Genomic DNA, 25,696 nt, shown 5'->3' on the forward strand with positions numbered 1-25,696 from the left:
AAAAGACATAAAGGTAATATTGCTTCAATGAGCTTTGCCTCCAGAAAAGTGGAGCCTCTACAGAACTACATATCAAAATTGGGACTATTATCATTAGCTGGAAAATTAAGAAATGTAGATAGCAGATGAAATAATTCTAGGAGCAATCTTTCTAGTTATTGTTCTGCTTTCCTATTATTTAGCTTAGGGTTACTTAGGGGCAAAGATTTTGAGTTGCTCTAAGCACACCTTCCTAGCTGAGGCTGAAAATGATGACACTCTGCCTCCTGTTTCAGCCCTTATACTATAAACAAGTGTTCTTTTTTCAGTCTATTTAGTGCCAGTTTTTCACATTTTTCTGCTTTTTTGTTGGTAATTTCACTGTCTAGTGTCCCTAAGCATAAGAGGGCTGTTATTGTGACAGAGGATATATGTTGGATATTCATTGATAAAATCCACATCCATGGGAGCCATGCATAAAACTGAAGCCCACAGAGTTTAAATAACTTGCTCAGGTTACACAGCTGGAGTTGATATATAAACTCTCTTGCACTTTCAGCCACTGTGTTATACAAAATGTTAATAAAACCCTCCAGGAGAAAGATACTCCCCTCTCAAGTGATGAGCTATTTTGATCATTCTAAATAAAATGAAAGAAAGCAAAAATGAGAAAAGAAAAACATTTTATCTTTTTGCAATTCAAAACGTATCTATTGTCACACCATGAATTCATTTTAGGTGCAATCTTTTAGGAATAAAAGTAACTTCAGACATTTTTATATTTTCAGCATTATTGGAGTAATTTTACTTATGTATAATTGATTTTAAGTGGATTTCACTCTAAAAATTGACAGTTACAGAAATAGTTTTACTATTTTTTTATTATGTTTACATTAGATGTTTAGCATGAAAATCAGTTAGACATTTGGATTGGTGAAATTATTAAGGTATATTATTGTGTTTAACTTCACTGATTTGACCGTGGCACCTTAAATTAAAACATTAAATGAAAATCTAATATACTATATTCATTAGCCAATTAAATACTTGCTAAGATATAAAATGATTCTATAAAAAGCAAAGTTATTTTGAGCATAAATCACATTTAGCTCCATACCTCTATTCAGTCTTAATAAAGCCTTACCAAGCACACTAAGAATCAGTGAAGGAGTTTACCAGCAGGATACAATAGTTGTACAATTATCTCATTTATTTAGAAGATAGGCTTGCTTTCTTTCATGGAAGTAATTGCATGACTATATGCCTGTGAAACAATAAATGATATTATTTTCCCAGTAGAATCACAAAGAGGAAACAACATACATTAAGTCAATTTTAGTTTTCCGTTGTGCAAAAAAAATTTAATCTTCCTTTCAGGAAATCATGACCTTTTATTTCCATTATTAACTAGTTATATGTCAGGGATGAGTCAATTCTCTTTAGAAATTACATTTGAACTCTAAACATCTTCCTCTCTAGGTTAGATAAAATATTAATAGCGTATGACCTAAATTGTATTTTTATGATCTTCTAGTTTATGAAAAAAAGTTTAATTTCAAACATGCTAAGTTACTGCTAAGAACCCTGAAATTATGGATATGAATCTCCACTGGCATAAAAATCCACTTTATGTGTAACTGTAAAAGTATTCTGAATTTTAAGGGCAAAACCATGCAGTAATGCTTTGATTGTCCTTTGAAAAGATGAAGACATTGCACAGAACTGTTAACGTCCTGCCAAGTAGTTAGAGAAATTTTGATATAACCCTAAATTCTTCCTATATTAAAACGTACATTAAATATATATTTTTAAATTACATACACACACACACACACACACACACACATATACATAGTGGTAAACCCTGTCTACTCCAACACCCTACAATACTACTGATTTCTGAGAACAAGAGACAAGGTTGTCTACTCATTCTCAGAAAATTAGAGGTGCTTTAGGTTATTTCCGGGGTGAAGGATCTTGGTGTGTGTACGGAGGGAGGGTACAGGGAGAAAGTAAAGACAGCTTACGCATAGTTTAGAAAACTAAGTTTCTCCTGGAACTGATCTATATTTGGTTTCACCTAAAACTTTGAAATTACCCCCAATTTCAAACTAGAGTGAATTGAACACATGCAGCGTGAAAAATTAGATGTGAAAATCCCTAAATCTATACTCATCTGGGTCCACAGTAAACACTGATTATCTGGGGTGTCTAATATCATCAGAGAGGCAGCTTCCTTTCTTTTGATAGTGAAACCTTGAGGTGAATTAACATACCTGAAGCTCTTATTAGGAACAAAGAAACACAAATCGGAATTTTCTTTCCTAGTAAAATGTGTTTACTGAACGTAAACAATCATCATGATGAGAAGAGAAGAAAGGAGTAGCTACTCTATAGCACAAAGGATCTCTGCAGGAAAATACTGTCTCATACAGAAATTTGTAGGGATATTTTCAGGGACATCACTTTGATTTAGTCGTCTGAGGACAGAGAAGCTAGAAAGTTTGTAAGCTATGGAACCTCTTTCCAAATCAAAGATTTGTTCCAAGTCCCACATAGTATCTAAATACCTGTCAACTATTCAAGGCACCTGCCAGGCCGGCATAAAAAAAAAAAAAACCGCTATTCTACATTTAAGTACTAGACACTCTGGCACAGTTTTAATATGCACTGAGTCTCCCAGGGCTGCAACCACTATGTAAATTGAGGACAGACTTTTTTTCTATTTGCTACAGGGTACATAGTAGGAACTCATTAAATATTTAAGTAATTGATTGAATAAGATACAGGGAAAATACACTAGAACAGTGAGGTTTTTTTCAAAATAGGCTTAATAACATAAATCAGTAAGAACAAAATATATACATAATCTATAAAAGAACATGTCGTATGTTACCATGCTAATAATGTTTTTAACTTACCCTAGAAAGTGAGCAATTTGAGGGTAGAAGTATTCCTTATTAAACTTTTGGTTCCCATAACTTCACCTACATATGATCTATTTATCTATCAATCTACCTACCTACCTATATAAATGCTAAAGGCATTGAAAAAAGAATAAATGGGAAGGATAGATTAACATCTAGGCTCCTCTGCTTATGTTATGCGCTGTGCAAGGATATAAACAAATATGTCGAGCTGCACACCTATTTATACACACTTATTGGTATTTTTAGTCAGAAAACTAGTTAAAAATCTTATTTACAGCAGTATGATTCTCAGATTATTCCTTGTTTATACATACAAAAACAAAGGAAAGCATTAATTATAACTAAAATCCTGTCATTTAGACCACATTATTGAGATCTGGCAGTTTTCTTTTCCCTAGGATGGGAATAACTCCCTTTGATTTGGGCTACCAGTATCCAGGACATACTAAAATTGCAGGGTTTTTATTAAAATATAATTATATTTCCATCATATCTTCTACATTGTGTATGGTTTCAGAAGGGCTGTTTCTAAGGAATTTTGAAGTCCACATAAAAATTATAAAGATGAATATAAAACTGCATGCACATTAATTGTAAATGTTCCTATTGTCTCAGAATGTTAATTAGATGTTCTTTTTTTTTTTTTAAGCGCTATGTGTACCACCATTACTCCTAAGAGAGTAACAGAATGCCAGAGATTCCTTAGAAAGAGTATTTTTTAAAAGGAATGTATAGGAGTAGAGATCATCAACTGCCTCCTACTTCAGCCAGATGAGAATAAAAACAAGGAAGTCCCTGGGATAACTGTGTGTGTGTGTGTGTGTGTGTGTGTGTGTGTGTGTGTGTGTGCGCGTGTGTGTGTGTGTGTGTGTGGTCTTTTTTTATAGCTCTCCCTTTCTGCCTGACCAGAAGCAGGATAAACAGAAGACAAGGAAAGGGGCAAAGGGGGTGAAGAGGAGAAACGCAAATGCAGAGACAATATTCCATCTTACCCAGAGCCATTCCCTTGCTACTTGTCAGGCCTCGGATAAAGAGAGGGAATGAATAGAAACTTTAAATTGGATGTGAGTTCAAAATTTGATTTATACGAGACAAGTTTTCTAAATAGCTATAAGTGATGAAGCAACCCTCTTCAATTAACTAAGCCAAAAATTGGGATTATAGATTTGTTTTATATTAATATCTGCTCCTTGTTAAAACGAAAAAAATTATCTTCATTAGTCAAAACTTTCAAACAAATGTGGAAGAGGGTTTTGAGACTTCAATGCATAGACATGAACTATATCATGCATAAAAGAGTGCTTGTTTGTTGCAGTTTTTTCTGACACATATAAATATGGTGTGATCAGGCAGATAACTAGGAATGCATTGATTTGACAGAAAACTGCTCATTTATCTTCTTAAAAAAGGATCTGATTTGAAACACACCTTAAGATTTTTCATACCATAAATGTGCTTAAGCAACATCATTTCAAAACAAAGCACTTCAAGAATCAACAAACTTCTTTTTTAAAAAATATTTTTAATCCAAGTATAGTCCATTTACAATGTTGTGTTAGTTTCAAGTGTACAGCAAGTGATTCAGATATGTACATATATATATTCTTTTTCAGATTTTTTTCCATTATAGGTTATTATAAGATATTGAACATTGTTCCCTGTGCTATACAGTAGGTCCTCATTGTTTATCTATTTTATATATAGTAGTGTGTATATGTTAATCCCAATCTCCTAATTTATCCCTTGCCCACTTTCCTCTTTGGTAACTATAAGTTTATTTTCTATGTCTGTGAGTATATTTTTGTTTTATAAATAAATTCATTTGTAACAATTTTTTAGATTCCACATATAAGTGAAATCATGTAATATTTGTCTTTCTCTGTACGACTTACTTAGTCTGATAATCTCTAGGTCCATCCATGTAGCTGCAAATGGCATTATTTCATTCTTTTTTATGGCTGAGTAATATAGTCCACTGTATACATATACCTCATGTTCTTTATCCATTCATCTGTCAATGAACATTTAGGTTGCTTCCATGTCTTGCTTATTATAAATAGGGCTTCTATTTGGGGTGCATGTATCTTTTCAAATTAGTTTTTGTCTTTTTCGGATATATGCCCAGGAGCAGGATTGCTGGGTCATTCTATTTTTAGTTCTATTGCTGGGTCGTTCTATTTTTAGTTTTTTAAGGAAGCTCCAAACTGTTCTCCATAGTGGCTGAACCAATTTACATTCCCACCAACAATACAGGAGGGTTCCCTTTTCTCCACGCCCTACCCAGAATTTATTATTTGTAGACTTTTTGATGATGGCCATTCTGACAAGTGTGAGGTGATACCGCATTATAGTTTTTTTATTTCTCTATTAATTAGCGATGTTGAGCATCTTTTCATGTCCCTGTTGGCCATCTGTCTGTTTTCTTTGGAGAAATGTCTATTTCTATCTTCTGCCCAATTTTTGATTGGGTTGTTTGGTTTTTTAAAAAAAATATTGAGTTGTATGAGCTTTTTGTATATTTTGGAAATTAATACCAATATTTCTGAAACTATTAAAAAATTTTCAGAGGAAGGAACGTGTCCAAACTCATTCCATGAGGCCATGATCACCCTGATACCAAAATGAGGCAAAGATAGCACTGAAAAATAAAATTACAGGCCAATATCACTGATGAACATAGACGCAAAAATCCTCAACAAAATTCTAGCAAATCAAATCCAACAATACATTAAAAAGATCATACGCCATGGTCAAGTGGGATTTATCCCAGGGTTGCAAGGATTCTTCAATACCTGCAAATCAATCAATGTAATACACCATATTAACAAATTGAAGAATAAAAACCATATGATCATCTCAATAGATACAGAAAAACTTTTGATAAAATTCAACAAATCTTTTAAATAAGTGAATAATAATTGATATGCTCTTCTCAAAATCCAACAATTAAAAATAAGTTTAAATTTGTAATATAAGGGTTATTTTCCTCTGTATTTTTTTATTCATGGAAAAATTACATAAGGATGGAGGTAAATGTCTTAAAGAGGCTTTCTTGATGATTCAGTGTAATCTCTATTGTGGCATAGAATAGGGAAATGTCCTATATTTCTTGTGGATTTCAAAAGTGGTTCCTGCAGTATAACCAGTGGATCTGTAAATACTGTGACATGAATGATGTAGGTGAACAAGCTGGTTGAAGTTCCATTGGCCACTGGAACTCAGCTGTTTTCCCACCTGAAAATTCTGATCCACTTCTTCCATCCTAACGACAACAGACTGTATCCCTGGGCAACTGTGCTTAGGTTTTTTCCTTAGTTTCATAGTAAATACTTTGATATGATATCTTGTATCTTGTGACAAATGATAATGACCCAGTAAAACTGAATCCGTTTTTCTCTTTTCAAACCACAGGGATGTCATCATCATTATCATCACCGTCACCACCATCATTATTATCATCACCTTGTCATCAGGGCAGCATCTTATCTTAGTTGGTGCTAAGCTCTGTAAAAACAGTCAACGTTTTTTTGCCTTTTTACCTTGAAATGTGTATATAGATTTGATGATACACATCCCATCAACCCAAACATAAGTTTGTTCTAAAATCATCTCAGAAAGCGTAAGCAAAGAGTTCAATAAAGCTGTTACCCCAAACCTTCAACCTGGTCAAACATCAGATTGTAAGGCCTTGGGAACAAGGATACCAGAGACACCTGTTCCAATGACTTGAAGTCAAAAATTACTAGGAATCATTGGTCTAAGGACAAAGGCTAGAATGTCCATTGGCAGCAAACACGATGTGTGAGTCTCAGACTTGCTTTCAGGTTCAGGCTGACCCAATTTGAGCAGAGACAACTGACATGTGGGTTGCTGATAGAATTAGGACAACAGACACGCCACCTTGCTATCATCATTATCTTCCATCTAGCTGTTTTCAACACCACCGACACTCGGAGACTGAGTATGGATAATAGTGGACTCTATATCAGCTACTAGTTGCACAGTCCTAGAGAAATCTTGATGGCTTTTTGGAGAGCTTCATTTTATTCTGCCTCTTTTTGGAAAAGGTTCTCACCTCTCTCTCTCTCTTCCTATACCAGTTTTTGCTTTCATTTGGTATCTGTGCCTTTTTTAAATGGATAGTGCCTACACCACAATGGAATGCAAACATCCGCTGTGCTCAGAACAACTGTAGTGGTGCTAACGTGTTTCTGCAACGATTTGAAGGCTCTCAGTGCTCTAGGGATGAGGAGATGGGGCCCAGAGTGTCTCCCACAGCCTGTCTACAGGATAAGGCTTAATGGACGTCTGGCCAGGGTAGCATCTGTGGGATTCAGCCACCAGCAGCCTTCCTGAGACACAGAGGCCAGAGCACGAAATGCCTATAAAGTGGCCAAGTGCCTCTATATCAAGATCCTGTCAAGGGGCTTCCCTGGTGGCACAGTAGTTAGGAATCCGCCTGCCAGTGCAGGGAACACGGGTTCGATCCCTGGTCCAGGAGGATCCCACAAGTCACGGAGCAACTAGGCCTGTGAGCCACAACTACTGAGCCCGCGTGCCAAGAGCCTGGGCTCCACAACAAGAGAGGCCACCGTAATGAGAAGCCTGCGCACCACAACGAAGAGTAGCCCCTGTTCGCTGCAACTAGAGAAAGCCCACACGCAGCAATGAAGACCCAATGCAGCCAAAAATAAATAAAATACATAAATTTATTTAAAAAAAAAAGATCTTGTCAAGGGGCAGACAGAGAGTATTCAACAGAAAACAGTGGTGAGGAAGAAAGATCATTTGTTATTCTGTCTTATTGAGTTTAGTCAATTTAAACAGACCAGTTTCTGGAGTAATAATGAGCATACCAATTATTATTTTGGAATGCTTACTAGATAATCTTCTTCAGTTTTTAAAATGGGTTAGGCTCAAATGCTATAAGTCCCATCTCATCCATTTTAGCTACATTACCTTGGACAGATGGCTTTAACTGTTTAAATTTCTCAGTTTCCTCATCTGTAAATGAGAATAATTATAGTGCCAACTTCACATGATTATTGTGAAAATGAAATTGAGATCCTATAAGTCCTCAGTTAATATTAACCACTATTGTTAATCCTTGAAACAACACTACGAAGGATATTGTTTTTACAAATAGAGAAACATATATAGAAAAATGTACCTTTCAAAAGGTTCTATAGAACTCAGTATTTGAACTCAATTTATGTTATGCCTGAGCACAAGTTCTTAACCATTGAACTATAGTCCCTCTCCGTTCAGGTCAGGTACTCCTTGGATGTTAAACTACTAATCCTGATCAGAAAGATATTTTCTAATGCTATGAAGTTATCATGTCAGAACAGGTAAGCTGAAACAACAAGGAAAATAATCCAGAGAGCAGTGTTTAGAGCACTGATCTAGAAATGAATCCCCCAACGGCATCTTTTGAAAAGCAAACTAATTTCCACCCAATCCCTTGTTTAATTCCAGACACTCTAATTAATCTTTCAAATTCCCCTATTTCCTAAAATAGATAAGATCACTATAATCCGATATATTACCTTGAGACTGGTGTGAGGAATAATTCAGTATAAGAGATTTATTAAAATATGTAGGATAGATTTTGTTATCCTATATGTCTAAAGGTTCATAATAGAAGTTGTTAAACAAGTTTCTAATTTTCCAAAGATAATTTATACAGTGAAACTTTAACTATGCTGTCAGCATGGGGGATACTGCATCTGGAGTCAAACTGATTGAGGTCACATATTTCATGAATGTTCTCTTCCTATGTTTTATGGTCAACTAATTGTTTTATTTAAAAATTTTTAAATTGCAACCAAATTTCAACAGAATAAGACATTTTAAAATAGTGTATACTACATTTAAAGGCATTATATTTTTATTTATATTTCATTTATTTATATTTTCATTATTTAAAATAAAAATATAGTTTTTATTAAAAATTAGTTTTATTTTATTTAATTCTCATTACCATCATAAAAATTATATAGGAACAAATATGTTTTACCAAAAAAGCTCTCCAAACTTCCACCAAAATATATGGAATCATATTCTGGCTCATGGTAGTTGAATTTCTATCAGATTTTCTATGATGTTTAAATAAATAATCCATTAATAAAATGGGTAGCCAAATATTTAGGGAAACTTTAAAATATGTCAGGAGCTGTACTAAGAACTAAGGGTACTAAGATCAATTAGAAGTCACTCTTGCCTTGAAGAGATCCTATTCTAGTTGTTGAGAAAGACACTTGAAGTACTAATTACAATCCATCATGTTAAAGGGTATGATTAGTTACAAAGAGAAAACTCTGGGAAGACACAGAAGGGATTGCCTGACTCATTATGGGTGTACTATGCCCTTAAGATAATTAGATCTCTCTTAAGGAGACGAGAGGAGACAGAAGTCCAAATGGAGAGCAAGAAATTTAAATGCACAACATGATGATTCTGCAGTTGCTGGGAAAGCTCCTGAGAGCTGGAGGAAGCCTGTGTGAAGAGTATGATACAGTAGGAAGTGGTAAGCCTGGGGCCGGACTTCAGTTTTGTGGTTATACGAATATTAGGCAGGACTGAGGTCCCTCCTGGTTTTCAAATGTCAGATCCCAGTGCATGTTTTGAGATGACTGCAGAAATCCAGGCTGAAGTCTTTGCTTTAGACTACTCTGGGACTGGTCTGGACACTTGTTCACACTGCAAGGACAGATGTGAATATCTACAGGGTGAGAGGGACTCATGATGGAGAGTCATGCAACTGATGATGACTTGTACATCCCGACACCCAGCTAGCGAGTAGTGAGAATCCCTAAAAGCCTCTCACAGGAATAGTCACAGGAGTACAAAGCCCCTCCTGTCTAACACTTTAAGAATGTCAGATTGAGATTCTCACAAACACCTGATGGAATTCTCATCCCACTCAATGTGTGTGTGAGCTTAGGAGGGAATTTAAAGGAAAGAGAACTTAGCTTCCGAAAAAGAACACATTGTATCTACTAAACAATGTAACCATTTACCCAGACAAAATGCATTGCTTCTCAATATTTTCTCCTCTACAAAATACAAATACCACCGCCCCCACCACCACTACTACAAATAATAATGTGTACTTGCAGAGTGATTTTGAGATTTAAATATCTTAATCATGAACAATGCTTAGAACAGTACCTTGTGCAGAGTAAACAAGATATGTTAGATGTTATTACTGTTATAAATTATCAATATTATTATATTAAGGGAACTTTTGCTTATCTGCTGATGTCTTCCTGTTATTTTTCATCAAAATTATAGTCATCATTTGAGGCATAAAAGTAGATAGATCCAAATCATAAAGTATCTTTGGATATTATCCTCTGTTAGTAGACACAGATGAGCTTTAATTCTAAGAAAATGACTCCTGGAAGCCTGCGGATGGAGTTATATGTAGGAGTGACAATGAGCAGATAGACTAGTAGGAAAAAGTCTAATAAGATAATAATTGAAAACATAATGAAAACCTAACGTGAGGCAGTGGAATGAAAACTGCAGTGGTTAGGACTGCTTTATCAAGCCTGGGGAGAAAGGCCCAACCTAGGGGTTGTAGCAAATGGAGTAGATAAAGCTATTGAGGGGGCCTGGCCAGGGGGCAAGCTCTCTAAGATTAAGGACCTTTCCTAACCTTATTAAGTATGTTTACAACATATAATAATATTTTATCAATTATTTTACACATAATTATTAGTGCAGACTATATATCTATGTCCCAATGAGGAAATGTTTGAAATGTCTTTCCCTTATATGATTTAGAGTTTAGTATTAAATGTTGAGTGTGGGTTCTGATTTTATCCCATATATAAGGCATTGAGTTAACCGATTGCTGTTTCATGGATGGTAGCAGAAGACCCAAGGCTCATAGGTGAGAGTCAAATGACTTTATTACTCAGGGCAAAATAAGCACCCTGATTGTCATGTTTGCATTGGTTCCTTTTGTACCCTGTGCCCTGTGTGAACCAGATGGATGTCTTGCACACCCAGCGGGTTGCATTATGGGAGAAACTTGCTGAGCTTGGCAGTAAACGAAATTGCTGTTTGCTCCAGAAAGACACACTACTCCCGTCCTCAAGTTGCTTTGCAAACTCCAAGAAATGGCTTGGGTAAAAAGCAGTCAAGGCCTTATATTCTTGTTATTCTAGAAAGACATGCAAATCTGTGAGAGACCAATAGAGGACTGTCTCCCAATGGTAAAATACAGAGAATAAACAGGTATTTACAAGTCACTGTGATAAATTCTGTGAATGTGACAGGTTAGTGTGCCATAGGTATACACAGGAAGTATACAACCTGAGTGCTGCGTACATCAGGTTTGCAAAGAAGCTGATTTCTAAGTGAGAACCATAAGTCTGAATAAAATCAAGTTAAATTAATTTGCAGACAGTAAGAACATTACAGAGAGAGGTATCAGAGAAAACCATTTAAGACAGTGAAGAAAAGTTAAATATTATTTTATCTGGGTATCAGAGTGCCAGAGTAGGGATATAGAAAAAATACCCAAAACTAAGCAATTGCAGGATCACATAAGAATCTGTAAGCTACGTTCAGAAGTTTAGAGAGTATCTTAAAAACCTTAGAAAACCACTGAATGTTTACACTTATCCATGCATCCATCTATCCATCTACACATTCAGTATATTCACCTTAGAATTTTCCATTTTTAGACGGTGTGATTTCAGCAGAGGGATAGACACTTAACCCATGGAACAGATTAGAGAACCCTGAAGGAGAACCACACAAAAAGCCCACCTGGGGACTTCCCTGGTGGTGCAGTAGTTAAGAATCCACCTGCCAATGCAGGGGACACAGGTTTGAGCCCTGGTCTGGGAATATCCCACGTGCCACGGAGCAATTAAGCCCGTGGGCAGCTAAGTGTGCCATAATTACTGAGCCTGCACTCTAGAGCCCGTGAGCCACAACTACTGAGCCCATGCACTGCAACCACCGAAGCCCTCATGCCTAGAGCCCATGCTCCACAACAAGAGAAGCCACAGCAACGAAGAGTAGCCCCCGTGCGCTGCAACTAGGGAAAGCCCATGCGCTGCAACTAGAGAAAGCCCGTGCACAGCAATGAAGACCAAACGCAGCCAAAAATAAATAAATAAATAAATAAATAAATCTATTTTTAAAAAAATCCCACCTGATTTTCAACAAAGATGTAAAAGCTATTCACGAGAGGATGTAGAGTCTTTGGCAAATGGAGCTGGAGCAAGTGGACATCCATAGGTGATTAACAAACCTTCAACACCAACCTCATGTTTTATACAAGAATTAACTCAAAATGGATCATGGACTTAAAAGTAAAATATAAAAATATAAAACTTTCAAGAATAAAGAAAGAAACATGGTCTAGAATCTTGGGGATCTATGGTTAGAAATAGAGTTCTTAGATTTGAAAACAAAAGCATGATTCATAAAAGGAAATTTTGATCTATTGGACTTCATCAAAATGAAAATCTTCCTTTGTGAAAGACCATTTTAAGAATAAAAGAAAATAAGCTCCAAAATGGGCAAAACTGTTTGCAAACCATTTATCCAACAAGGGGCAAGTAGGTAGAAAATATTTTAAAATTCTCAAAACTGAGTATTAAAAATACACAGTCAGATCATCAGCAAAAGACATTAACAGAACTTTCACTGAAGCTTCAACCTTGCCAGAGTACTTTGTTGAAGTGCCTCTGAAAATTGATAATCTCATGGTCTCCTGTCACTCAGTTTCTTTCAGGAGCCAGAGAATAAATTTTCTAAATTCCCACTGTCTATATCTTCTTATAAAGTTTTAATTGTAAACGTTTGGCTATCATATTTCTTTTTTATTTTTATTTTTTCTTTAAACTCCTGGTCTGCTGTGCTAGTCCACCATTTTGCCACATAGTTAGTATGAAATAAGTTTCCATTCAATAAGCGTGTTTATGTGTGTGCTCCTCCCCTCCTTGCCATGGTTTAGTGACGTTTTGGAGAAATAAGATGATGGATATCTGGTCCCATGATGATTTCATCATAATTCTAAAATGCCACCAAGGTCTTTGAATTGCACTGCAGTCATGTGTGAATAAAGCAATGCTACTAATTTATTGCATCCAGTAAAAAATGGATAAAACTAAACATGGAAATCCATAATCTACTGGCAAATATTCTACAGCCGAAGACTCTTTAAAAGAAAAGATATAAACAGGTTAATGATAAATATACCTAAAGATAATTGACCACATATATCGAAAACTCACCAGATACTCACCAGTAAAGACAACCCACATAATGGGTGAAAATATTTGCAAACTATGCGACCGACAAGGGATTAATCTCCAAGATATACAAACAGATCATGCAGTTCTATATGTAAAAAACAAACAACCCAATCAAAAAATGGGCAGATCTAAATAGACATTTCTCCAAAGAAAACATACAGATGGCCAAAAGGCACATGAAAAGATGCTCAGTGTCAGTAATTATCACAGTAATACAAATCAAAACTACAATGAGGTATCACCTCACACTGGTCAGAATGGCCATCATCACAAAAAAAAAAAAAAAAAAGAAAAATTCTACAAACAATAAATGCTGGAGAGAGTGTGGAGAAAAGGGAACCCTCCTACTCTGTGTAGGAATGTAAATTTGTACAACTACTATGGAGAACAGTAGGGAGGTTCCTTAAAAAACTAAAAGTAGAATTACCATATGATCCAGCAGTCCCACTCCAGGGCATATATCTCAAAAAAAACATAATTAGAAAAGATTCGTGCACTCCAAGGTTCACTGCAGCACTATTTACAAGACCCAAGACATGGAAGCAAACTAAATGTCCATCAACAGAGTAATGGATAAAGAAGCTGTGGTACATATATACAAAGGAATATTACTCAGCCATAAAAAAGAACAAAATAATGCCATTTGCAGCAACATGGATGGACCTAGAGATTACCATACTAAGTAAAGAAGTCACAAAGAGAAAGACAGAGAGGAGTTTCAAGATGGCGGAGGAGTAAGACACGGAGCTCACCTTCCTTGCCACAAACACATCACAAATACATCTACATGTGGAACTGCTCCTATAGAACACCCACTGAACACTGGCAGAGGACCTCAGACCTCCCAAAAGGCAAGAAAATCCCCACGTACCTGGGTAGGGCAAAAGAAAAAACAGAGACAAAAGAATAGGGACGAGGCTTGCAACAGTGGGAGGGAGCTGTGAAGGAGGAAAGGTTTCCACACAATAGGAAGCCCCTTCACGGGCAGAGACTGGGGGAGGGCTGAGGGGGGAAGCTTCGGAGCCACGGAGGAGAGCACAGCAACAGGGGTGCAGAGGGCAAAGCGGAAAGATTTCCGCACAGAAGATTGGTGCCGACCAGCACTCACCAGGCCAAGAGGCTTGTCTGCTCACCCGCCGGGGCAGGCGGGGCTGGGAGCTGAGGCTTGGGCTTCAGAGGACAGATCCCAGGGAGATGACTGGGGTTGGTGGCATTAACACAGCCTGAAGGGGCTAATGCGCCACAGGTAGGGAGGGAGTCTGGGGAAAAGTCTGGAGCTGCCGAAGAGACTTTTTCTTAGCCTCTTTGTTTCCTCGTGTAGAGGAGATTAAGTGCAGAGGAGAGGGGATTAAGAGCGCTGCTTAAAGGAGTTCTAGAGACGGGCGTGAGCCACGGCTATCAGCGTGGACCCCAGAGGCTGGTATGAGACGCTAAGGCTGCTGCTGCCGCCACCAAGAAGCCTGTGTGCGAGCACAGGTCACTATCCACACCTCTCTTCCAAGGAACCTGTGCAGTCCGCCACTGTCAGGGTCCCGTGATCCAGGGACAACTTCCCAGGGAGAACACACGGCGCGCCTCAGGCTGGTGCAACGTCACGCCGGCCTCTGCCGCCGCAAGTTCGCCCTGCATCCGTACCCCTCCCTCCCCCCGGCCTGAGTGAGCCAGAGCCCTCGAATCAGCTGCTCCTTTAACCCCATCCTGTGTGAGCGAAGAACAGATGCCCTCCAGTGACCTACATGCAGAGGCGGGGCCAAATCCAAAGCTGAACTCCCAGAGCTGTGTGAACAAAGAAGAGAGAGGGAAATCTCTCCCAGCAGCCTCAGGAGCAGCGGATTAAATCTCCACAATCAACTTGATGTACCCTGCACCTGTGGAATACCTGAATAGACAATGAATCATCCCAAATTGAGGAGGTGGACTTTGGGAGAAATGATATATATATTTTTTTCTCTTTTACTTTTTTTGTGTGTATGTGTGTGCTTCTGTGTGTGATTTTCTCTGTATAGCTTTGCTTTTACCATTTGTCCTAGGATTCTGTCTGTCCGTTTTTTTTTTGTTTGTTTGTTTTTTTAAATATAATTTTTAGTGCTTGCTATCATTGGTGGATTTGTTTTTTGGTTTGGTTGCTCTCTTCTTTCTTTCTTTCTTGTTACTTTTAAAATAGTTTTTAATAATTATTTTTTATTTTAATAACTTTATTTCATTTTATTTTATCTTCTTCTTTCTTTTTTTTTTTCCTCCCTTTTATACTGAGCCCTGTGGATGACACGCTGTTGTTGCTCCAGCCAGGTGTCAGGGCTGTGACTCTGAGGGGGGAGAGCCAAGTTCAGAATATTGGTCCACAAGAGACCTCCCAGCTCCATGTAAAATCAAACGGCAAAAAACTCCCAGAGATCTCCATCTCAAGGCCAACACCCAGCTCCACTCGATGACCAGCAGGCTCCAGTGCTGTATAACCTATGCCAAACAACTAGCAAGAAAGGAACACAACCACAGCCATTAGCAGAGAGTCTACCTAAAATCATAATCAGGCCACAGACACCCCAAAACATACCACCAGACGTGGATGTGCCCACCAGAAAGACAAGATCCAGCCTCATCCACCAGAACACAGGCACTAATCCCATCCACCAGGAAGCCTACACAACACACTGAAACAACCTCATCCACTCGGGGCAGAAACCAAAAACAATGACAACTACGAACCTGCAGCCTGTGAAAAGGAGACCCCAAACACAGTAAGTTATGCAAAATGAGACAGACAAACACACAGCAGATGAAGGAGCAAGATAAAAACCCACCAGACTTAACAAACAAAGAGGAAATAGGCAGTCTACCTTAAAAAAAATTCAGAATAATGATAGTAAAGATGAACCAAAATCTTGGAAATAGAATGGAGAAAATACAGGAAACTTTTAACAAGAACCTAGAAGAACTAAAGAGCAAACGAACAGCCATGAACAACACAATAAACGAAATTTAAAATTCTCTAGAAGGAATCAATAGCAGAATAACTGAGGCAGAAGAATGGATAAGTGAACTGGAAGATAAAATAGTGGAAATAACTACTGCAGAGAAGAATAAAGAAAAAAAAATGAAAAGAATTGATGACAGTCTCAGAGACCTCTGGGAAAACATTAAACGCACCAACATTCAAATTATAGGGGTCACAAAAGAAGAAGAGATAAAGAAAGGGACTGAGAAAATATTTGAAGAGACTATAGTTGAAAACATCCCTAATATGGGAAAGGAAATAGTTAATCAAGTCCAGGAAGCACAGAGAGTCTTATACAGGATAAATCCAAGGAGAAACATGCCAAGACTTAAATTAATCAAACTATCAAAAATTAAATACAAAGAAAAAATGTTAAAAGTAGCAGGGGAGAAACAACAAATAACACACAAGGGAATCCCCATAAGGTTAACAGCTGATCTTTCAGCAGAAACTCTCCAAGCCAGAAGGGAGTGGCAGGACATATTTAAAGTCATGAAGGACAGAAACCTACAACCAAGATTACTCTACCCAGCAAGGATCTCATTCAGATTTGACAGAGAAATTAAAACATTTACAGAAAAGCAATAGCTAAGAGAATTCAGCACCACCAAACCAGCTTTACAACAAATGCTAGAGGAACTTCTCTAGGCAGGAAACACAAGAGAAGGAAAAGATCTACAATAACAAACACAAAACAATTAAGAAAATGGTAATAGGAACATCCATTTTGATAATATCCTTAAATGTAAATGGATTAAATGCTCCAAACAAAAGACATAGACTGGTGGAATGGATACAAAAACAAGATCCATATATATGCTGTCTAGAAGAGACCCACTTCAGACCTAGGGACACGTACAGACTGAAAGTGAGGGGATGGGAAAAGATATTCCATGCAAAGAGAAATCAGAAGAAGCTGGAGTAGCAATTCTCATATCAAACAAAATAGACTTTAAAACAAAGACTATTACAAGAGACAAAGAAGGACACTACATAATGATCAAGGGATCAATCCAAGAAGAAGATATAACAATTGTAAATATTGATGAACCTAACATAGGAGCACCTCGATACATAAGGCAAATGCGAACAACCATAAAAGGGGAAACTGACAGTAACACAGTCATATTAGGGAACTTTACAACCATACTTTCACCATGGACAGATCATCCAAAATAAAAATAAATAAGGAAACACAAGCTTTAAATGATACATTCAACAAGATGGACTTAATTGATATTTATAGGACATTCCATCCAAAAACAACAGAATACACTTTCTTCTCAAGTGCTCATGGAATATTCTCCAGGATAGAGAATCATATCTTGGGTCACATATCAAGCCTTAGTAAATTGAAGAAAATTGAAATTGTATCAAGTATCTTTTCTGACCACAACGCTATGAGGTTAGATATCAATTACAGGAAAAAATCTGTAAAAAATACAAACAGATGGAGGCTAAACAATACACTACTTAACAACTAAGAGATCACTGAAGAAATCAAAGATGAAATCAAAAAATACCTAGAAAAAATGACAATGAAAACACGACAACCCAAAACCTGTGGGATGCAGCAAAAGCAGTTCTAAGAGTAAGTTTATAGCAATACAATCCTACCTTAAGAAACAAGAAACATCTCAAGTAAACAACCTAACGTTATACCTAGCAATTAGAGAAAGAAGAACAAAAAACCCCAAAGATAGCAGAAGGAAAGAAATCATAAAGATCAGATCAGAAATAAATGAAAAAGAAATGAAGGAAACGATAGCAAAGGTCAATAAAACTAAAAGCTGGTTCTTTAATAAGATAAACAAAATTGATAAATCATTAGCCAGATTCAACAAGAAAAAAATGGAGAAGACTCAAATCAATAGAATTAGAAATGAAAAAAAAGGAGAAGTAACAACTGACACTGCAGAAATACAAAGGATCATGAGAGATTACTACAAGCAACTCTATGCCAATAAAATGGACAACCTGGAAGAAAGGGACAAATTTTTAGAAATGCACAACCTTCCAAGACTGAACCAGGAAGAAATAGAAACTATGAACAGACCAATCACAAGCACTGAAATGGAAAATGTGATTTAAAATCTTCCAAAAAACAAAAGCTCAGGAGCAGATGGCTTCACAGGTGAATTCTATCAAACATTTAGAGAAGAGTTAACACCTATCCTTCTCAAACTCTTCCAAAATACAGAGAGGGAGGAATACTCCCAAACTCATTCTACAAGGCCACCATCACCCTGATACCAAAACCAGACAAATATGTCACAAAGAAAGAAAACTACAGGCCAATATCACTGATGAACATAGATGCAAAAATCCTCAACAAAATACTGGCAAACAGAATCCAACAGCACATTAAAAGGATCATACACCATGATCAAGTGGGTTTTATCCCAGGAATGCAAGGATTCTTCAATATATGCAAATCAATCAATGTGATACACCATATAAACAAATTGAAGAATAAAAACCATATGATCATCTCTATAGATGCAGAGAAAGCTTTTGACAAAATTCAATACCCATTTATGATAAAAACCCTGCAGAAAGTAGGCATAGAGGGAACTTACCTGAACATAATAAAGGTCATATATGACAAAGCCACAGTCAACATTGTCCTCAGTGGTGAAAAACTGAAACCATTTTCACTAAGATCAGAAATAAGACAAGGTTGCCCACTCTCACCACTATTATTCAACACAGTTTTGGAAGTTTTAGCCACAGCAGTCAGAGAAGAAAAAGAAATAAAAGGAATCCAAAGCAGAAAACAAGAAGTAAAGCTGTCACTGTTTGAAGATGACATGATACGATACATAGAGGATCCTAAAGATGCTACCAGAAAACTACTAGAGCTAATCAATGAATTTGTTAAAATAGTAGGACACAAAATTAATGCACAGAAATCTCTGGCATTCCTAGACACTAATGATAAAAGACCTGAAAGTGAAATTAATAAAACATTCCCATTTACCATTGCAACAAAAAGAATAAAATATCTAGGAATAAACCTACCTAAGGAGACTAAAGACCTGCATGCAGAAAATTATAAGACACTGATGAAAGAAATCAAAGATGATACAAATAGCTGGAGAGATATGCCATGATCTTGGAGTGGAAGAATCAACATTGTGAAAATGATTATACTACCCAAAGCAATCTACAGATTCAGTGCAATCCCTATCAAACTACCACTGGCATTTTTCACAGAACTAGAACAAAAAAATCTCACAATTTGCATAGGAACACAAAAGACCCTGAATAGCCAAAGCAATCTTGAGAAAGAAAAACGGAGCTGGAGGAATCAGGCACCCTGACTTCAGACAAAGTTACAGTCATCAAGACAGTATGGTAGTGGCACAAAAACAGAAATATAGATCAATGGAACAGGACAGAAAGTCCAGAGATAAACCCATGCACATATGGTCACCTTATCTTTGATAAAGGAGGCAAGAATATAAAATGGAAAAAAGACAGCCTCTTCAACAAGTGGTGATGGGAAAACTGGACAGCTACATGTAAAAGAACGAAATTAGAACACTTCCTAACACCATACACAAAAATAAATTCAAAATGGATTAAAGATCTAAATATAAGGCCAGACACTATTAAACTCTTAGAGGAAAACAGACAGAACACTCCATTACATAAATCACAGCAAGATCCTTTTTGACCCGTCTCCTAGAGAAATGGAAATAAAAACAAAAATAAAGAAATGGGACCTAATGAAACTTCAAAGCTTTTGCACAGCAAAGGAAACCATAAACAAGACAAAAAGACATTACTTAGAATGGGAGAAAATTTTTGCAAATGAAGCAACTGACAAAGGATTAATCTCCAGAAATTACAAGGAGTTCATGCAGCTCCATATCAAAAAAACAAACAACCCAATCCAAAAATTGGCAGAAGACCTAAATAGACATTTATCCAAAGAAGATATACAGATTGCCAACAAGCACATGAAAGAATGCTCAACATCATTAATCATTAGAGAAATGCAAATCAAAACTACAATGAGATATCACCTCACACCAGTCAGAATGGCCATCATCAAAAAATCTACAAACAATAAATGCTGGAGAGGGTGTGGAGAAAAGGGAACCCTCTTGCACTGCTGGTGGGAATGTAAATTGATACAGCCACTATGGAGAACAGTATGGAAGTTCCTTCAAAAATTAAAAATAGAACTACCATATGACCCAGCAATCCCACTGCTGGGCATATACCCTGAGAAAACCATAATTCAAAAAGAGTCATGTACCACAATGTTCACTGCAGCTCTATTTACAATAGCCAGGACATGGAAGCAACCTAAGTGTCCATCGACGGATGAATGTATAAAGAAGATGTCACATATATACAATGGGATATTACACAGCCATAAAAAGAAACGAAATTGAGTTATTCGTAGTGATGTGGATGGACCTAGAGTGTGTCATACAGAGTGAAGTAAGTCAGAAAGAGAAAAACAAATACCATATGCTAACACATATATATGGAATCTAAAACAAAAAAGGTCATGAAGAACCTAGGGGCAGGACAGGATAAAGATGCAAACCTACTAGAGAATGGACTTGAGGACACAGGGAGGGGGAAGAGTATGCTGGGACAAACTGAGAGAGTGGCATGGACATATATACACTACCAAATGTAAAACCGATAGCTAGTGGGTAGCATCTGCATAGCACACGGAGATCAGTTCGGTGCTCTGTGACCACCTAGAGGGACGGGATAGGGAGGGTGGTAGGGAGGGAGACACAAGAGGGAAGAGATATGGGGATATATGCATATGTATAGCTGATTCACTTTGTTATAAAGCAGAAACTAACACACCATTTTAAAGCAATTATAGTCCATAAAGATGTTAAAAAAATATTGAAATTTTAAAACAATATAAAGAAATGCATTATGGAATTTAAACTATTGGGTTGTCCACAAAGTTCGTTTAGATTTTTCCGTAACAATGTATGGAAAAAACACGAACGAACTTTTTGGCCAATCCAATATATTATGTATTGTAATTGCCAGTGCTAGCACAGAAATATGCAGGTGGTAAATGGAATTTCATGTTTTAAGTTTCTTGAGCTATCCAGAAAATGGTAAAAGTATCAATGTAAGGTAGACTATAATAAGGAAAGTTTGTTACTGTCTTTTAGTAATCACTAAATGAATATCAAACGTATAGGTGGAAAAAAGAAATTGATTAACCATGAAGAAAGCAAGAAAAGTGAAAAGAGAACAGAAACATGAGACTAATAGAAAATAAATATTGATATGGCAGATTAAAATCAAATTTATGAGCACTTACACAAAGACTGTAGGAATGAATTGAAAAATAAATATATGTTGCTTACAAGACTGATCTGTTTAATATGGTATGCCAGAAAATTTGAAAACGAAAGAATAGGAAAAAAAGATATTCACACAAAAGCGTATATAACAAATCAGTGGTTCAAAAAAATATTCCCTCCTCAGAGAAACCATGTTATTTTATTTATTTATATCTCTTACCGTCCCACCCCGCTAATATAAGAATATAATCTACCTGATGAGATACGTTTGTTTCCTACTCCAAGACTCTCGAAGAGCACATGGAATGTAAGAAGTATTTAATAAGCATTTGAAGACATTTCTTTATTTGTTATTTTCACACCAGTCTAGTCCTCACTTTACCCCAAGGTACTACGTCTATGTATTAATGACCTGAACATTATCAACCAGCCTTGTCTTGCCATAAACTACACTTCTCATGTGACCCTTTGTTCTTTCATTGCATCTTTAGGGCTAGACCTTTATCCTAGATACAATCACGCTTGCCTTTCCCTACCACCTGGGTGAACTGGTACAAATGCCTGATCATCCTATTGTGTTCTATAACCAATTCAATCTGATTCGCTTTTCTGAAGATCACATTAACTTCCTGTAACTGACAAAAGAATAAATAGAAAACAAAACCATAAAACTATTATCTAAATATGGCTGGAGACATTCCATATCAGATTTATATGCATGTAAGTAGATTTTAAAGCATATGGAAAAGTTCATATAGCCTCTATCCACAGTAGGTAAAAAATGCTCAGAAAATATACAGTTCAAATAGACTGAGAGAAAAACCGAACTGCATTCTCCTTAACCAAGACAAAAATCAAGTTTCAGCAAAGTGCATGGTCTCCTCTCCTATAACAGAGGTATAGAGAATGACATGGACCAGGCTTAGCACCTTCCAGTCAGAATAATCAAACTCTAGAGAAGCTTAATGCCCTATCAAGGAAGGTCAGTTATGCTAATGTGAAAACCCAGTTTAGGATGCCTGAGAAGTTTTGAAACCCTAGACCTCTCTAAACCCTTGAAGCTTGAAAAAGTGGCTCATCTCTCCCTTTTAAGGGCTAGACTTTCTAGAAACTTAATGCACAAAGAGACCTCTGTCCTGTGAGACAATATGTTCACCACATAACTGGCCCCATCCTTCCCTGCTACACACACTAGACATATATCTGATGTTAAGTTGTGGCATAACCCAGCTGGGAATTTGCTGTTCCTCATAATAAAGGAAAGGATCACTATCTCAAATTACCTAGTTAGCATTTACCAGCAGTAGCTGACAGAATACAAGCAGGATTTAATTCTGAGATTCTTTGATTCAGGGTACCGGAATATAAGATTGAATATGGCAGAATCTTTATTTAGGAGACATTTTTGAGGATGCACATTTTAGTACTCTGTCAAGGGCCTCAGGGTTGGTATGAACTGGCTACCAAGATAGCTTCTAAAAGCTGGAAAAAGAATGAACATGCTAAGTGATGTCAAAATCCCATTGTAGACTACAGAAGAAAGGATTCAAATGCTTGGGGAAGTGGGACGGCTGGAGGGGTTACAACATGTTGGGCTGGAAATGTCACCAGGTGGTTACATTCCACAGGAAGGATTGGGGGATTCAACACCTGCCATGGACATAAGAAACATGCCCATAGAGGGGCACCAGCATTATTAAAATGTTCATTAGTTCCTCTCCTCAGCAAGCTAGGGCTGATTGTAGGAGAAGCTGTTACAGAATTAGGAACAATAATAGAAATGGAGATGATAACACCCCCAAACTGTAGATATGCACAACCATCAGAAGCCAGGGAGGTGTGATTATTGCAATGAGTAGCTGGGTTAGATTAGCAGACAAAAGGCCTGTCTAATCGACAGACATTTATGGAGATAGAAGGAGAACACAGTGCCCATAAATGCAAAAAAGTAGGCAGCCCCAGTGGGTACTATGTATCTTATAATATCAGGAGAAACCAGTTATGTGACTTTGGGTTGTAATCTCCTAAAAAATTATAATTATATGCCCATATTCCAGACCTAAGCTTATTTTCAGATCCAGGAGCCTTTTCCTTAAAAGGAAGCCAGATCTCCAGGAGGAAGGACCTAGCAACATCACAGAAACACGTGAATGGTACCTCCAGACTTCCTCCAATGGGAATTCATGGCTATTAACTTGGATAACTGCATTGGAAAAAGGAGAGCATCCAAACTTTAGAGGATTGTCTTTCATTCTCTGAGTTGACATGAGTACCAGGAGATCTGAAGCATCATCATGGTCCCCTGCTTGACTGGATGGGACCAGGTAATAAATATATTTCTTCACGTAGTTCAGCAAACAGTGGGTAAACTGGGCTCCTACACCATCTCGTAATCATTTTCTAGGCTCAGGAGCATATGATTGGGATTGACATATCTAGTAGTTGTTGAAAGTCCCATATTATGTTGTGGGCCTATAGGAAAAACATTATCAGATTGAGTGATACCAAGTGCAAGCCTCTGTAACTGACTCCCAGGATAATGAATCAGAAGTAGTCTCACATCATGGGTTAAGATGGCAGACATCAGTGGACCCTCTAGGATCTAAAGGATACAGATACGGTGTCCCTCAACATTTCTGTATTAAATTTACCATCTTGCCTCTGCAGACACCAGGTCGATCCTGAAGAGTGACAATAGACTATCCTGAATTCAATTAAGTTGTAGCATCAATCGCAGCTGCGGTCATATGTTGTATTTTTTTCTAGGTTTGGAAAATAAATTATTTTCCATTCTGATAGGAAAAGAGATCAGAAACAGTATCCAAATGAAATGGACAACTATATATATTTACAGTTTTTTTGTTCTCTCCCTCCTGACCAACCAGGGCTATGCTAACCCTCACTCATAATATAGTTGGAGAGAGCTGGATCTTCTGGATTTCATTCAGAACATCACATTGATCCACATCACATTGCTCTAGTAAGAAGAAAGGAACAGCAAAATGTGCATGTTTGGACTTTTTCTTCTAGTTGTGATTGTACCATGTAAAGATTTTAAATAGAGTGATTCAGTCAGAATTTCAGAAGCCACACTGGTGGCTTCATGGCTGGGCTCAACTTGAGATAAATAATGCCCAAAAAAGGCATTGAAATAGTCCCAGTGAGACATAACAGATGTTTGTCAGAGTCTTGGCAAGACAGAGGACCTGGCACACTCAACTTGGATGAAGACGATTTCATGAAGAGACAATTTGAATAGGTGTGGGTAAGGTTATGGAAACCCACAAGGGTTACTGAGGTACCTGAGGGCTCCTACAAATGAGAAACACTACCATATTTGTCCAGGAGGCAAGAGGAGGGAACAGTGTTAGTGCAGCTTGGATGAGAGTTGGAAGAAAAATCACTAGAAAGTAAAGACTAGTCTTGGAGAGCCAAAACCTGTCAAGACCATGTAAAATCTAGGGGAGGAAAAAAAGATCTATATGTTTACTCTCTAATTTCTAGTAGAAATGGACACTTACTGTAAGGATGCTATGAAGAAACAGGTGTTTTCTCTCTTCCATGCTTACCTTTTCCTCTCCAACATGATGTATTTAGGAAGAGTCACCCAAAAAACCAGTCAGCTGGGAGAATACAGCAGCCTTGAGGAAGACGGTGTGTCAGAGGAGTTCTGCAAACAGGGTCATGTATCAAAGCCATTGCCAACTGTGAAAAGCAGGAGACCCTGGCAGCTCTTCTCTGCCAGGGTAGTGTGTAGTATCATGTACGGTGGGACCAGCCCAAGTAACTGGCTATCTCTAAGTCCTTATGTGCTGAAATCAGCCTTGCTGACACCACTTTAGATTATCTATCTTTACCATATAGCATTGTTTTGAGAGTTTTCAAGCAGAAAATACTGAAATATGCCATACAGTGTATTGGAACAATTGTTGAATCGGGTCTTAGACTTAAGTTTTGCTTGCTATCAACAACACATTAATAGCTCTTTTTCACTGAGTAGCTACTGTGTTTAAGGCACTATAATGGATGCTTTATAGTCTTTATTTGATTCAGTATTCATCATAACTAGAGGTAGATGATATTAAGTCTAGAAATTTCATGTAAGAAGACTAAAGCCGAGAGAGGATAAATAATCAAAGGCCATATTGAAAGTAAGTGGATGAGCCAGTGTTGAAACCCACAATTGTCTGATTAAGAATATATAAGTTTAGG

This window comes from Tursiops truncatus, chromosome 1 (assembly GCF_011762595.2).
Source record: "Tursiops truncatus isolate mTurTru1 chromosome 1, mTurTru1.mat.Y, whole genome shotgun sequence".
NCBI classification, from domain to species: Eukaryota; Metazoa; Chordata; class Mammalia; order Artiodactyla; family Delphinidae; genus Tursiops; species Tursiops truncatus.